The sequence below is a fragment of the Schistocerca serialis genome, chromosome 2, assembly GCF_023864345.2.
Source record: "Schistocerca serialis cubense isolate TAMUIC-IGC-003099 chromosome 2, iqSchSeri2.2, whole genome shotgun sequence".
Taxonomy (NCBI): domain Eukaryota; kingdom Metazoa; phylum Arthropoda; class Insecta; order Orthoptera; family Acrididae; genus Schistocerca; species Schistocerca serialis.
The window spans coordinates 234,927,079-234,941,255 of NC_064639.1; the positions used below are offsets into that span (position 1 = coordinate 234,927,079).

At 42.3% G+C, this 14,177-nt stretch overlaps 1 non-coding gene across 1 annotated transcript; it reads left to right on the forward strand.

Annotated features, from left to right (window-relative positions):
* The first annotated feature begins 570 nt into the window (after window positions 1-570).
* Trnat-ugu (transfer RNA threonine (anticodon UGU)) lies at window positions 571-644 on the forward strand. Its single transcript has one exon. It is a non-coding gene; the product is annotated as a tRNA-Thr (tRNA).
* The last annotated feature ends 13,533 nt before the right edge of the window (window positions 645-14,177 follow it).

Sequence of the window (14,177 nt, forward strand, 5' to 3'; positions counted from 1 at the left end):
TCTTTAGGAGAACTGACACGTACTCCGCCTTCGATTTTGTAAGTTCAGAATGTGTGAGGCCAAGATCGATTTTAGCCTAGTGGAAGCTATAGCACCGGGGGATGCACTCTTGTGCACTAACACGGGTTGAACGAATTGAAACGCTTTTTCAGAGACGTTTTAAGCACGTAAGATATAGCTGTCCAGTCCGGTCCCATTATAAAGAGAGAAAGTAAAATAAAAATAAAACCTCGTTTCCAAGCACAGATTCGAGCTGCGTATGCCGTTACGGGTTCAGCGGTAAGAGGCACAGGGCAATAGACCCATTAATTAAAAAACGAATCCTGTCTGCTCAGTTATTCATTAAAAGTGGTTTTCCCGAGTCAACAGAAGCTACTAATAGCTTGTCTAGAGAGAGGTCTGTCGAATGGTGTGTGCGGAGCAAGTTCCGTGATCACCAATCATTTATATATGGGATGGGCAAATGTCTATAAGATACATTACATATGTAGAATTGTGGACGGTTGGGAATGTGAGTCTCACGGGAAGCGTGCAAGGGATAAGTCCTTGCAGTCGCGCTATTCGTCTGTAACCTCGGTGGCTCAGATGGATAGAGCGTCTGCCATGTAAGCAGGAGATCCCGGGTTCGAGTCCCGGTCGGGGCACACGTTTTCAGCTGTCCACATCGAGGTATATCAACAACACCTGTCGGCAGCTGAGGGTTTTCAGTTAGTCATCATTTACCAATCATTTAGTTCATGAAATTCGCAAGACGGCGCAAATCTACATGTGTTGTGGCCGTCAGTTCAAAATCCAAGGCAACGGCTTCGTGGAGGGTCACCAATGCCTCATGCGGTCGGAGAATTGGCGCCATTCCCCTGAACTGCTGTCTTCTGCGTAGCCGGATCGAGCTGGCCCTGGCAGAAAAACTATGTGACCACCGGCATCTTCGCTCCAAGTTAATTTTTGCTCTCGAAGGAAACAGAGTGTGAGGATCGAGGTAGAAAGACTTCTGGGAGACATCTTCTCAGCCTTAGGTGGTTGCAGGTGTTGGTGGGCTTCACGTCGTGGCCAGCAGTACTCCGTTAACTGACGCCATATTCACGATACGCGCCTATCACAGTCATAAATAGTTACGTGCAACTTTAGCTAAGAAGCTCGCGGTGGAATACTCGCAGCACATCCGGCTGACAATAAGCTCCAAATACGCGCTTCGCACCGCTAGGAATTAGCTTCGCTCTATCTACAATGCTAGAGCGCAAATTCTGTCTTGCCTTTCCTGTCTGTATGATTGCAACTCATGTATACTCATGGCTCATGACTTCAATTTGTGATTCAGATCCTGGGGATTCTGGACTGCTCCTATGTTTTACGTCTTTTCGCATACTTGTGGCTTGGCCCACAGGAAGCCTGAGGATCTTCTGTGTAGTCCAGATCTGTGGACTGGCCAGTTCCCAACTTTCTGTAACAAGACTGCCTTCCATTTAGATGTGTTTTCATAATATACCCCGTATGACTTGAGCTGTCCGACATTTACGGTTATGTAGTCTCCCACTGCTCCCTTAATTAATCAATTAATTTTAATCGCCAAATTAAATCCATGTAGCACGAGATGGAAGCCAATGCCACAACGATCTAGGACAGCAGGAGACTGTCAGATGAGTTGATTTTAATCTGATGATGGGGAAGACGCTAACTGGCAGGTGTAAGATGGTCACTAAGCCTCTGAACGAGCCCTAATTTCACTCATGTTATCTTCGTGGCCCTCACTTGAGCTGTACTTTGGCGGCATTAGAACTGTTCTGCAGTCGGTCTGAAATGGCGGTTCACAATATTTCTGCGATAGTGCCTCGCGGAAAGAGCTTCGTCTTCCCTGCATGTATTCTCAATTGAATTCACGCCGCATCTCAGTAATATCTGCGTGCTAGCAGCACGCCTCTGAATGGCTTCGATGTCCGACCTGGTGGGAATCCCAACCACTCGAGCAGTACTCAAGAATGGGTTGCACAACGTTTCCATAAGCCGTCTCCTTTACATATGAGCTGCACTTTCTCAAAATTCTCCCAATACAACGAAGTCGATCTTTCGCTTTCTCTACTATCATTCTGACGTCCTCATGCCAATTCATATCGCTTTGCGAAGTTACGCGTGGATATGTCTAGCAGCACACTATTAATGTTGTACTGGAACTTTACAGGATAGTTCCTCTTACACATCCGCATTAACTTACATTTCTTCTAAATTTACAGCAAGCTCCCATTCATCACACTAACTAGAAATTCTATCTAAGTCGACTTGTATCTTCCTACAATCACTCAGCGATGACACCTTCCGGTAGACTACAGCGTCTCCAGCAAACAGCTGTTTACAAAGTCTCACAGATTGATGCCTGATTCGGACTCTATTAAGGAGTCATGTTGTGCACATGGGGAGGAGGAGCGCCGCTATTACTCTTCCACGAGGCATTCCTGACTTGCCTCTGATCAACACTCGCTGTCCACTATAAAACTTGTTTTATCATAGTTCAATTTTAGGCCAACTTAAGAGCAGACTTACGCAAGTTGACTAACTAATAATTAAAGTTCTTATACACTATTTGCAAACAGAACAATATCATCGACGAACCTCAGATTTTTTAATGCCTTTCCCAGAATTTGGATTCCCTTTGTTTCCCAATCCAATGTAGACATTACTTTTTCGAAGATCGCTGAAAATAGTTTTGGAGATATAGAGTTACATTGTTTTACACCCTTTTCCACGTGAATTTCATTGGTTCCTTCAAATACATTCACAAGCACTGTGGAGGTTTGGTATATCTTGCGTAAAACCTTAACATTGCCCTGATCTATTCACTGTTCTGTTGGAGCTTCAGACACAGATGGTTGACTCATCGAGTCGAATGCCTTTGGAAGATTTTTGAAGGCGGTAGATAGTATTCATTTCTTCTTCTAATTGTTCTGCGTTGACTGAGGACGTGTTCAGTTGTACTAAACCCTGCGCGGAACCCGGCTTACTGCGTGCGTTGGGCCAGTCAAGGGTAGCGCTCAGTCTGGTAGTCAAAATTCAAGTAAAAACTTCGTACACTATGGAAAGGACGCTGATAGGGAGATATTTATTTATATCTTTAGTAGTATATATCTTATGTATTACAATTATTTTGGATTTATTCCAATCTCGTGGTAATTTTCCACTGTGCAAACAAGTCAAAATTGTGTAAGCTGAATGCTTTGTAGATTCGTCATCCACCAGCTGTAAGATATCGATTGAGATGTCACCACTACCAGGAGCCGTCCCTTTCTTCGTCTTCTCTGTAGCATGTCTGACTTCTGAGGGACATATCTCTGGGATTTGGGAAACAAGAGCTTCCAATTCGTCTAGGATGAAGTTATCATCTTTGACTGTACTGTACAGATTACTGTAAAAATTCTCAATATATTCTTGTCTTCCTTTCTTATCTGTAATTCCCCCTTCATCTTTGCTATTAGCTGATTATTTCCAATCATAAACTTCCGTTTGACCATCTTAAACTATATTTTATTTTCAAAACAGATTTTTAGCATATAGTCTTCATAATTCTTGATGTCACCTTCCACATTCTTTCTCAGAGCCCTACAGTTCTGTATCGAATATCGTTTATTTTCTTATATTTTTCTGTTTCTACTTTAGTTTTTCTTCTCTTGTCAATCCAACTTATCGTTTTATTTGTCAGATTTTTTTGTTAGGTTTGTAATTTGCACAAGCCACTTTTTCAGCTGTTTTGAGAAGTATCTTTATTACTGCATCTGCTTGAGAGTTATTTATTTAGACACATTTAATTTTGCAGTAATATTAGTCTCACCTTAACACACTCACACATGTAGAAATGCAAAAACTTCCATAAAGATTTGTGTATTACGTATAGCGATATCATTGAGAATTTCGGGGCTGCTTCTTGGAAAGCCACTCACAGGCTCAACATTTATTGCGTAATAATGACTATCATGCATTAATATTGGTCATCTAAGATAGATATTCGAGGTTTGCGCAGTATGCTGAGGAAGACTGCAGAGGCTTAAAAGTACTGGCGCTCGTTCAGTATATTTTGCAATATTTACTACACGGGCACGATATTATTACACATCATATCCCTTGGCCGTTGTCGGAAATACGCGGTGAGTTACTAAACAACTACAGTGTTCAGAATAAAATGTTCACTCTGCAGCAGAGTGTGTGCTGATTTGGAAACTTCCTGGGCAGATTAAAACTGTGTGCCGGACTGACACTCGAACTCGGGATCTTTGCCTTTCGCGGGCAAGTGCTCTACCAACTGAGCTACCCAAGCACGACTCACGACCCATTCTCATAATTTTACTTCCGCCAGTACCTCGTCTCCTATCTTCCTAACTGCATAGAAGTTCTCCTGCGAACCTTGCAGGACTAGCACTACTGGAAGAAAGGATATTGCGGAGACATGGCTTAGCCACGGCCTGGGGAATGTTTCCAGAATGAAATTTTCACTCTGCAGCGGAGTGTGAGCTGATTTTGAAACTTCATGGCAGATTAAAGCTGTGTGCAGGACAGAGAATCGAACTCCGGACCTTTGCCTTTCGCGAAAGGCAAAGGTCCCGAGTTCGAGTCTCTGTCCGGCACACAGTTTTAATCTGCCAGGAAGTTTCAAGTATAGTGTTGACTAAGGGAAGCGCATCGCACAGTCAACGCTTTACGTACAGTTGCTGTTTAGGTTCAGCTCGTGCTCGTGAAATATCACGATAAAAACTCACGATATACCGACCGTAGTGTCCTCACTTCGAGGTGCAATAATACTGTAGTCGACTAATAGTGCTGTGTAAGAGTGATACTGGTCAATACACGTCTGATCATCCCGGGACCGAGAGAAATTCATTTCTCCAAGAATTGGAAAAATAAATGACAGAAGATCAGGAAATGGGGTGGAAGATGCATATGAAAGCAGCGCCTGGTACTTTGAAGAAATGAAGTTCCTGATTGCTCAGGAACCGCCAGGTACCTCGTTGTCCACATGAGCGGAAGAGGAGGAGGAGATTAGTGTTGAACGTCATTAGTGTTGGACGTCCCGTCGACAACGAGGTCATTAGAGACGTCGAGCGTGGACACGTTCGCTCGGAAGGCAGAGTTCTGACTAACGTGAGTGGGGCATTAATACTGTGTTGACACAATCATATTGAGCCGTTCTTGGCCTCAAACTTTCGCATCAGATGTTGACACAACATTATTGTATCAATAATTCAGGAAGAGTAATACCCGTTTGACGCATTGGCCAGAAATGTCTGTTTTGGGTGCCTCGGCTGACGGCTGTTAAGTAATGTAGCTTTTCGCCAGCGTGATTCGCTGGTATGAATGGCAAATTTAAAACAACACAAAATATCGAAAATTGGCGATGTTTAACTGGCTGTCGTAACTTAGCGAGGACATCAGTGCGAGATGCCTTTAATGACTTGCACAACGAAATTCTTTGTCGAAACCTGAAAGAAAAGATAGATTCTCATCGTATGTAAAGTACAGCAGCGACAAGACACAATCTGTTCCTTCACTGCGGAACAGTGATGGTAATGTTACCGATGACGAAGTTTCAAAAGTGGAGTTAATAAAAACTGTTTCCGGTATTCCTTCACCGAAGAAGATGGGCATTTCAGAATTCTAATCAATGTCAGCTAACTCAGAAGCAGATATCGCCTGTCTATCGAAGCAGATTAAGTTACTTAGTAAAGGAGAGTCTTCCGGTCTAAATAGCAATCCAATTACGTTCCTTTCAGAGTACGCTGATACAATAGCCCCATACTTAGCAGTCATATACAACCGCGCCCTCGACTGTAAAGTGGTTCCGGTGACACCAGTACTCAATAAAGGGACTAACAGTAATCCGATTAATCACAGACCCATATCAGTGACGTCGATTTGCAGTAGAATTTTGGGTCATGTACTGTGTTCGAGCATTATGAATTACTTCGAGCCGGCCTTTGTGGCCGAGTGGTTCTAGGCGCTTCAGTCCGGAACCGCGCTGCTGCTACGGTCACAGGTTCGAATCCTGCCTCGGGCATGGATGTGTGTGGTGTCCTTCGGTTAGTGAGGCTTAAGTAGATCTAAGTCTAAGGGACTGATGACCTCAGATGTTAAGTCCCACAGTGCTCGGAGCCATTTGAATTTGAATTACCTCGAGGGTAACAGCCTACTGACGCACGAAGTAATGAGTTCTAGCAACAGGAGATCTCAAACATTGCATATTTTTAGATTTATCATAAGAGACTTCCGATCAAATTGCGTGCCAATGGAGTATTGCTTCTGTTGCCCGACTAGATTCGTGATTTCCTATCATATAGGTCACAGTTTGTACTAATCGAAGGAAAATCATCGAGTAAAACAGAAGTGGTACCTGGCATTCCCCAAGAAGGTGTACGTAATCTGTATAAAAGATTTAGGAGACAATCTGAGCAGCCTTCTTAGACTGTTTGCAGATGGTGCCGTCATTCACCGTCCAGTAAACTCATCAGAAGGTCAAAACCAACTGAAAAATGGCTTAGACACGGTATCACCATAGTGCGAAAAGTAGTAATTGTCTCAGAATAAGGAGAAGTGTGAGGTCATCCACGTGAGTACGATAGTCCGTTAATTTTCGGTCACACGATATCCCAAACAAATTTCAATGTTTTCAATTCAACTAAACACCTGGATATTACGATTACGAACAACTCAAATTGGAACGATCGCATAGACAACGTTATGGAGAAGACAAACCCAAAGACAGCATTTTATTGGCACAACACTTACTAAAGAGACTGCGTACAACACGTTCGTTCGATTTGTGCTAGAATATTACCGTGCCCTAGGGCAACCTTATCAGATGGGATTGATGCATGATATCTATAAAGAACAAAAGAAATACAGCTCGTTTTGAATTATTCCAAAATAGGACGGAGAACGTTACGGGTATGATAAGCGAGTTGAGGCGGGATTTATTTAAAAAAGAAAGGTTTTTTTTTCGTTGCTTCGAGAGCTTGTCACGAAATTTTAATGACCAACTTTCGCTTCTGAATCCGGAAATATTCTACTGTCGCCAGCCTACTTAGCAGTGATCGTCGTAACAACGTAAGAGAAATCAGGCGAGAAAATAGAAATACGTAAAACTATGGTCCATCCTGTTGTGAAAAATTCCGCAGAAACGAAAAAGATAAGACAAAACGGCGTTGGTAATAAAGGTACTTAGATAAATCCAAGGTTTAATCATGTGGACCAAGGAATAGTTGTATCGATAAGAGAACAATGTGGAACACAAGATACAAATAAATGAAAACAAGAAAAAGTAACTGGAAGGATGGTAAACAACAACCTAGATGACCACCCAAGAGATGGCAAGAGATGGAACAGCAGGTGGTGCGGTAAATCCACGGAATGAGGCAAACAAACAGGGGAAATCCTAGCAGAAGAAGAAGAAGAGTTTGTACGAAAAGATTAGAGAAATAGTCTGAAGGACCGGCCGCGGTGGTCGTGCGGTTCTAAGCACTGCAGTCCGGAACCGCGTGAATGCTACGGTCGTAGGTTCGAATCCTGCCTCGGGCATGGGTGCGTGTGATGTCCTTAGGTTAGTTAGGTTTAAGTAGTTCTAAATTCTGGTGTACTGATGACCTCCCATTGTGCTCAGAGACATTTTTTTTATCTAGGTCTGCAATAACTTACGGATTCTGCGACTTAATGCTGTCCTCCTTTACGTTTGTAGTAGAATAAATGTGGATAGACTGTATAGAGGGGCTATACAAGGGAAATTAAGTTCTAGGGGACTGATGACCTCAGATGTTGAGTCCCTTAGTGCTCAGAGCCATTTGAACCCTTTTATAGTCTGAAGGTAGTTTAAAGAATTATCTGTCAGGCACTCAAGTGTGAAACGCAAAGTAGTCACGTAAATGTAGATCTGATGTATTTTCAAAGATTGACGCTCCGCTGCTCATGGTGGACCATAGTCCAGCTCGCAGGCGGATACACTGTCGGAGGGCTGTTAGGTGGTGTCGATTGCGCTGTGGGAAGCAGCTAGTCTGAAGAAGGGACGACGTCCGCCTTGTTTACCAGCCGCTCTCTGCCCGCAGCCGACCTTCACACCGCGTCAGCGCGGTCGAGGTTGATCCAATCCAGAGGCGGGGCAGCCGGCGCGTCACGCAGGCTGCGAGCACGCAAGCTACGCCGGCCAGCTCAAGCGCTCTGGAGTTGTGAATAAACGCTCCAATGAGCCATTGTGACGGTATCCATTTTGAAACTTTATATGACTGTAGCGGACAGAGTTTATAGTCTCCGTTAGTGAGAGTAGATACGTGGTCCCGATAACTTCGATATGGAGTGCTATGTTGCGCTGAATTGCAGCAGTAACTCGCAGAATGAATCAGGGTTCTCAGATTTCGTACAGAAACAGTAAGAGTGCAAAATGGTTACAAAACTGTAGGAGATACAAATAGAAACCAGCTATACAATGGAGTGCTGATAACTCCTTGGCTGTATAAAGAAAAAAAATATGCATTCATGGGCTTCAAAAATAAATAAATAAATAAATTATTTGCTCAAAACATTTTGGCTGGTTCAAATGGCTCTGAGCACTATGCGACTTAACTTCTGAGGTCATCAGTCGCCTAGAACTTAGAACTAATTAAACCTAACTAACCTAAGGACGTTACACACATTCATGCCCGAGGCAGGATTCTAACCTGTGACCGTAGCAGCAACACGGTTTCGGAATGTGGCGCCTAGAACCGCTCGGTCGCAGGGGCCGGCTCCTTTTAGATGTTTCTTGAGGGTTGGAAACAGGTATTAGTCTGAGGAGGCCACTTCAGGTGAATAGGGTGGATATTTGAGGATTTCAAAGTGAATATATGTCTTTTTGCGTTTTCTTGCAGAAACGAGATTCCTTTTCTTAGCTTTCCTGGACGGTTGGAGATCATTTGTTGCTTCAATTCGTCTATAAATGCAACACAGTACTTTGCCGTGATAGTTTTATCATGTTATAAGTACTAAATAACTAGGATTCCATCTTCCCAGAACACGAAGGCGAGCAACTTGTCTGTCGATCCCGCGCCATGTTCACTTTAAACCTGTACAGTAAATAAAAGCCAGTGTTATTGCCTAGCAATTAATACTATATATAACTTACAGAACAAGTTTTAATACGAAAGCATTAGAATTAATCCACTTCCATTGCGATTAGAAGAAAGCTATGGACTTTCAGCACCCCCTGGTACTTTCAAAGTTGTGTGAGGCAAGTAATTAATCTGGCGAAGTAATTACAGTTATGGCAAGACATTTTTATGGAGTAGAAGTGCATACACTTTTTTTAAACTTACAATTAGAAATGAATGGTGCTGATGAAAGGAAGCTTTGATTTTGCTAAATTACACGCAGTGAGCGTGATTGATTTGGTGTTATACAGAAAGTGATTTTGATTCTATTACGCAGCGAGTATAACTGATTGGTTGATTTCACTTGTACAAAGAAAGGTATTTTGTTATTTGGTGTCTGCGTGTGATCAATTTGTATGTTTCATTCTACACGAGTTTATTGCGATAGTTGCGTAGGTAATGTTGTAGACCTTGACGGTAGCTTGTCATAGTAACTACTTGGTGATTGCAGTAGAAATAGGTCAGTATCTAGTTGCTTGCTGTATAGATTACATTAATTAAGACTGAGATGTTAATTGCAGATTTTATATCTATTACATTTTCTGTTTGTTACTCGATTGTTGTGCTGTGACAAACATTTTATTTTAACTCTGTACTGACAACATTTTTCTGTTTGTCTTCTTTATTATGAGCCCTCGTTTGAAAAACTATACGGAGCAGCAGATTACTTGCTGCTTCGTTGTTACTGTATAGCTGTTTTGTCACCAAGAAGAATTTCGTGTTTAATAAATTACTTGTTATACTGAGCGCACGCCTGCATAATCCGCAGCCCGAAGCCCTGTCTACCTAAATCCTACGGTGTATGGTATATTCTCACGCTTCAGTCGGATATCCGTTAGGTTTACAAGGTGCGAAGTACAGCTCCTGTACTTCGAAATGTTCAGTGGTGAAGATGGCCACCACTGGTCCAAAAAAACTATCCATGGCGTCGCCGTCCAGCTGCTCGTAGAAGTCTCAGTTCCACATTAAATAGCTCGTAGTGAGCTATGCATGAAAGAACTCGGTGATGTCTTGAGGGAAGATGGAACCGATAAAGTCCAGAGAATCACTGATTGGCACTTTGGTAAACAAAGAAACGACATGAAAGCTAACCAGGACGTCGTTTGTTCATTTAGTTTCTATAGATTCTTACTGAAATATACGGATCATTTTATGTGTGTGTGTGTGTGTGTGTGTGTGTGTGTGTGTGTGTGTGTCAGCCTCTCCCCAGCGCGGCTGGAGTAGAGAGGCCAAGTGTTTAGCCAGCTTATACGTCGATGATCCAGGATCGCTAACAGTCAGTGTTAATGGGGAATAATCAAAGATCTTCGGTACTCCATACAGGCGAGATGCTAAGGCTAATGTGTTGCGCAGTTACCTCTCTAGATCCTCTCTAGATCTATATTTATTTATTTATTTACTTAGGTCATGAGTCGTCTGACTGGTTTGATGAGACGCGCCACGAATCCCTTTCCTGTGCCACCCTCTTCATCTCAAAATAGCACCTACACCGTACATCCTCAATTATTTTCAGGAAATATTACTCTGCAGCCCCTGCTGGTGCCATGGAAATTATTTTGTATGTCTAATCAGATGTCCTACCATTCTGTCTCTGCTTTTTGACAATTTTTTCCACGTGTTCCTTTCTTCTTCGACGCTGCAGAAAACCTCCTCATTCGTTACCTTATCAGTTCACCTAAGTTTCAACATTTTTTTGTAGCACCACATCTCAAATATATCGCTTTCTGACAAGTATTTTCCACTGTCCATGTTTCAGAACCACATAATATTGTGCTCTAAATGTACACTCTCAGAACTTTCTTCCTCAAATTAAGGGTACATTTGAAACCAGTAGACTTCCCTTGGCCAGGGATTCACATTTTGCCATTGTTAATGTGCTTTTCATGTTCTCCTTGCTCCCTCCGTCATGGGCTATTTTGCTGCCAAGATAGTAGATTTCCTTTATCTACTTCGTGATCAGAAATCCTATAGTCGAGTTTCCCGCTGTTCCAATTTCTGCTACTTCTCATTACTTTCATCTTTCTTCGATTTACTCTAGGTCCACATTCAGTACTCATTACACTCTTCATTCCGCTCAGAAGATGCTGTAACTCGTCTTCACTTTCACTGAACATAGAAATGTCATCAGCGAGTCTTATCATTAATATCCTTTCACCTTGAATCTTTATCCCACTCTTCACTCTTTCTTTTATTGTTGTCATTGAGTCTTCGATGTACAGACTGAACAACAGGGCGACGGACTACATCCCTGTCTTACATCCTTCTTATTTGGAGCCCTTGGCTCTTGCTCTTCCACTCTTATTGTTCCGTCTTGTCTCTTGTATTAGTACATATTGCATATTACCCATCTCTCTCTATAGCTTACCCCTATTTTTCTCATAATTTCAAATATCTAGCACCATTTTACATTGTCGAACGCTTTTTTCCAGGTCGAAAAATCCTAAGAACGTTTCTTGATTTTTTGTTTGTCTTGCTTCCATTATCAACCGCAACATCACAATTGCGTCTCTGGTGCCTTTACCTTCGCTGAAGCCAAGCTGATCGTCATGTAGCTTATCCTCAGTTTTCTTTTCCACTCTTCTGTATATTAGACTTCTCAGCAACTTGGATGCATAGACAGTCAAACTGCGATAATTCTCGTACGTGTCAGCTCCTGCAATCCTCGGAATCATACGAATGACTTTTTTCTCCGAAAGTCAGATGGTGTATTGCCAGCCTCATATATTCTACGCACACACGGGAATAGTCAGTTTGTTGACAGTTCGCCGGCCGCGGTGGTCTCGCGGTTCTAGGCGCGCAGTCCGGAACCGTGCGACTGCTACGGTCGCAGGTTCGAATCCTGCCTCGGGCATGGATGTGTGTGATGTCCTTAGGTTAGTTAGGTTTAAGTAGTTCTAAGTTCAATGGGACTGATAACCACAGCAGTTGAGTTCCATAGTGCTCAGAGCCATTTTGTTGACAGTTCCCTCAACGATTTTTATTCATCCCATCTGCCTTATTCGCTATTAAGTCTTCCAAAGCTCCATACCGACTTCCATTTCGTCTTCTATCACGTCATCTCATAAGTCTTCCCCCTCATAGCGGCCTCTTTCCACCTAAACGCTGTCTCTTCTGCTTTTAACAGTGGAACTTCCATTGCACTTTCAATGTTGCTACCATTGCTTTTAATTTCACCGAAGGTTGTGTTAACGTTTTAAACACTGAGTCAGTGCTTCAGACAATCATTTCTTTTTCGATTTCTTCACATTTTTCATGCAGCCATTACACATTAGCTTCCCTGCACTTCTTGTTTATTCCATTCCTAAGTGATTTGTATTTCTGCATTTTTAAATTGCCCTGAACATGTTTGTACTTCCATCTTTCATCAATCGCCAGAAGTATTTCTTCTGTTAGCCATGGTTTCTTCGCAATTACCGGCCTTGTAGCTATGTTTTGTTTCGAAATTCTATGACTGCCTGTTTTAGAGATGTCCACCCCTCTTGAACTAAACTGCCTGCTGTGCATTCCTTAGCGCAACTTCTATAGCCTGAGAAAGCTTCAAACGTGTCTCTTCATTTCTTAGTATTTCCGTATTCCACTTTTTTGTGCGATGATTCGTCGTGACTAGTCTCTTAAATTTCAGCCTATTTCTCACCACTACTAAATCTGAGTCTATAGCTGCTCCTTGGCACGCCTTACAATTAGGTATATGATTTCGGAATCTGCCCAATCATGACGAAAACTAACTGATATCTTCGTATACCTCCCTGCCTTTTCCAGGTATACCTCCTCCTCTTGTGATTCTTAAACAAAGTATTCCTTATTACTTGTCTAAATTTGTTGGAGAATTCTCTAATTGCTACTACCATGTTCATATTATCCCGTAACTCTTTCTTCTACTCCTTCTTCTACAACCGCATTCTACTCCCGCATAGCTATTACATTTTCATCTCCCTTTACATACTGAATTACCCGTGCAGCTTCAATATATACTTTCTTCACCTTCAGCTTGCGACGTCGGCATCTCTCGATTCTGATGATAACATCTCCACCACTGAACTGTTCATACTAACCTACTCTCTGCCGTACCATCCTATTCATAACGAATCCTACTACCGTTATAACATTTCCTGCTGCTGTTGATATTACCCTATACTCATCTGAATAGAAATCCTCGTCTTCTTTCCACTCCACTTCACTGACCACCCGCAATATCAAGATTTAATCTTTGCATTTTCCTTTTCAGAATTTCTGCCTTCCCTAAAACTTCAAACTTCTGACATTCCATGCCCCGACTCGTACAACTTAATCCTTTCGTTGGTTATTCAAACTTTTCCTCATGTTGATCTACCCTTTGGCTGTCCCCTCCCGGAGATCGGAATAGGGGACTAATCCGAAATTTTTTGGCAATCGAGAGATCATCTTGACACATTTTCATTGCAGACCCCATGTGTCGTGGATACACATTATATGGCTTTAATACAGTTTTTTCCATTGTCTTCTGCAGCTCGTATAGTCGACCATTGCTGATACGTCCGCTTTTAGAGGCAGTTTCTCACTCCAAGGGCAAGAGTGTGCCTTTAAACTCTGTCCGCTCCTTAGTTATGTTTCATAAGGCTTAGCACCGCCACTTTAACACTAACGTAAAGAAAAGGAAATGAACGATCTTTCTACAGGCGTTGCCTTTAACTATTCCAAAAATTCTCCCAAGGCCATGGGCTCCATCGGTCTATAACTCTTTTATATTTCTTTTAATTACATGAAGACAATTAGTAAATGTTTGCAAATGAATATTCTATAAAACAAAATGTTACAATAAAAATGTGATTCAAAGCATAAAGGAAATAACTTTGCGTATTGCTTGCGCTGTTTCAGCTAAAGGAGTCATTCTTCACGAAATGGCGGAACTGAAGTTTTCTTGTCCACTGCCACTCGCGTTTTCTATTTCCAGCAAGTCGTCTAAAATATCTACCACAAATTCATGCTGCATTGTTAATGCCTCAGTGAATGCAACGTGCGTTTAATCGCCGTATCGCCTTCCTTTCTCAC